Here is a 3,148-nt window from a genome sequence, read left to right on the forward strand (position 1 = left end):
CGGAAACGTGATGGTACGCATTTCTCCTCCTTACACGAGGCATCACAACAACGTGTCACGAGACAACGCCGGTCGACTGCTGTTTGTGTATGAGAAATCGGTTGGAAACTTTCCTCGTGTCAGGACGTTGTAAGTGTCGCCACCTGTTCCAACTTTGTTTGAATGCTCTGAAAAGCTAATCATTAGCATATCACACCATCTTCTTCCTGTCGGTTAAATTTCGTGACTGTAGCATGTCATCTTCGTGGTGTAGCAATTTTAATAGCCAATAGTGTAATACAATAATACGTACGTAACGTTTTGCACTCATAGCTCTGTTTTCGGCTGAGACAGACTATTCGGTGCTTTACTTTCCGAGCAACCCTCGCAATAACGAATGTTATCCCAAACAAAGACCTATTCAAGGCTTCTAACCCGCGAAGACTTGCCACTGGTCGAAAGACAAACTGGCTTCTTAAGGATACGAAATCGCCTCATTGACCATGCAGAGACGATGCTCAAGGGGGTATATTGAACTATCGAAGCTGAATATAGCAGGTATGCGTAATTTATTGCAAAGATAACTGTTGCGATCTTCTAAAAACAAAATATAAATGGAAGAAGTGAAAGTGCCGAATGAACAGACAACTTTGTACTTTTCTTCACCTTTGTACTTCAAAATTGTTCTACAGCCGAAACTGCGATAGTGAAATAAATTAACAATAAAAACGTACAGTCAGATGACGGCAGTGATTTCATTCTAAAAGTGTATTATCATGACCGTGCAAGGAAATACCATTAACATTCTGTACCCGTGGCGAGGTCTACTTTGCTCCAGATTCGACAGGATTCCGATATCTCGCCTTAAATCGCAGCTCGTGTATTAGAGAAACTCAAGCGCAGCTAGTCAAAAAAGGCTAGCACGGTGGTTCTAGAGAGAAGACAGACAGTGGAAGAAGATAGAGATAGACAACAGAGCCATTTCTTTACTTTATTGCAGCTAACAATGGAGACTTCTTTTATATATATACAGCAGTAAAATATATCAAGACTGTTGCCACTTAAGTTTCCATATGCTGCTTCCTTTCTTTTTGTTACCTGTTACAATAAATAACAAAACATACAAGTGTCAAAAAACAGTGGATGTAGCGACAGTCCTTGACGGAAGAGTCTAATATGACTGAGCAGGTTTTAGTAACTGAAATGCATCTACATCTACATGGATACTCTGCAAATCACATTTAAGTGCCTGTAACTATAAACACATCTTTATACGTCGAGTGTGATGAAAAGTGTCAGATAAAACATTAGAATATTTACTATAATAAGCATATGCAAATGATAATACTATAATGATAACTTACCTGGAGCAGAATTCAACTCACTGATTTCATATGACATCTATCATCTTTTCCAGCCTCAAAGACTGCCATTTTCACCTGCCATTTTTACTGTTTCCCCGCGAGACCGCAGTGCAACTGTTACATCTATTCTTGTCAAACAGCTTGGTCACAGGGCAAAAATTTGGTTGATAGTGACCTGGAAGTTCATAGAAACAATGCTGACCGTCCTTAACATCACAATTTCACTTTGTTCGTTTCCTGTCTTCCAGTCTCACTCGACCAATTCCAACCCTTGACACGAGTACTGAGAAGTGGATGAATTTTTCAAGGTTGTTTTCTTGTTTCTCTGGAACGCGTTCACCAGAGTTCTCTTCATCTACGAGATCAAATTCAGATTCACATTCTTCATACTCGACATTTTCATCAAGTTCCTTGAAATCTGGAGCAAACGATGACCAGTTTTCTACTTGGTTCTGAGCCCAAGCAGAGACCAACACCACTTGATATCGAGGCAATGACTGGACGCACTGAATGCCACACAACATCTAGTAGCAATTCTCCCTTAGTATCATGAAGCATTTTCACAAGATTTCCTACGCTTATCTCCCATACACATACAATGCTTGTTGACGTCAGAACCAGGGCAGATGTACACCGCAACGCCTGAGAAACTACATTTTTTTCTACATGGTTTTGTTGACCAGGTCCTGTAATTTCTGAATGAGTTCTGATTCGCCATCTATCCCACATGCCAAAACTTCCTTGGTGTCATGATCTCTGATGACACGATCAGCAGTGTTCACCAGCAAACAATCTCTACGTCGAGTAAATTCAGTACTTTTAACAGCAGTCGCAATGGTTGTACCCTGAGTGTCCTTGAATGAAGGTGTTGAAAGAACCAGAACCTTTCCACGTGCATTGTCAGCACACACATGTTGACCGCGACGGTCAAAAGATGCCACCACATTTATGTCAGAATCTCTGATGTGAGCCATCTGTAGTAACAAGTACTCTCCATGTCTCATGGGGCCCACAAGGAACATTTTTTCATTGCGTGGACTGAACTGCCCCTTGAGGAATGGTGACGGAAAACGATACTTCTGGTCACATTCTCCTGAGAGAACATCCCAGGTGCAAACATCATTGTCTGCTGAAGCGTTAAGCAGCTTATGTCCATTCCGTGACCAACCTAAGGAACAAACTGGACAAACATGGGCACTTTTTACTTTCGCAATCCCACGAGTCAAAAAGTCCCATATTACCACACGGCCGTCGTTACGTCCTACGACTAAAAATGTCTCTCGTTTGTTGGAGGCCCAAGTGTCGGCCAGCGATATACAATCCAATTCATCGCCGGACTCCGGACAATTTTGTCCGAAAGATTATTGTAATTCTAGATTCATAATCACTCACTTATAAAATCGACACTTTTTCATTAAACGCACTCAGTTAGTAAACAACATACTGCCTGAAGCTGGCCACAGCGCAGCCAGCCGCAAGCGGAGCAGCTGTGCGTGGTGTGCTGAGAGGACGGGCGGTTGTATTTGCCGGCTGGATTCCGCCAAGCTTAGTGGAGTACGTAGTGTCGCAGTGCTAGCTTCGCTCAGTTCCACGAATGGATTGCACGTTCAGCAAAGCAGCTGCCGTTTACTTCCCACTGACGGGACCGTTCCGGAGATAACTTGTGGAACTAGTTATTGGTCCTAGTGTCTGCAATGTGCTCAGCTTTATTTGGGTCTTGTAGCGTGGCAAATGTAAATGAGATTGGTGTTCCAGCACTAGCGACGAACGACGCTGTGAAAGTTTTACATCTGGTAAGTACTTAT

The 3,148-nt window shown here is 42.6% G+C and overlaps 1 pseudogene; it reads right to left on the reverse strand.

Annotated features, from left to right (window-relative positions):
- Window positions 1-1,564: 1,564 nt before the first annotated feature.
- LOC126481791 (retinoblastoma-binding protein 5 homolog) lies at window positions 1,565-2,725 on the reverse strand (annotated as a pseudogene).
- Between the last annotated feature and the right edge of the window lie 423 nt (window positions 2,726-3,148).

This window comes from Schistocerca serialis, chromosome 5 (genome assembly GCF_023864345.2).
Source record: "Schistocerca serialis cubense isolate TAMUIC-IGC-003099 chromosome 5, iqSchSeri2.2, whole genome shotgun sequence".
Classification (NCBI taxonomy): domain Eukaryota; kingdom Metazoa; phylum Arthropoda; class Insecta; order Orthoptera; family Acrididae; genus Schistocerca; species Schistocerca serialis.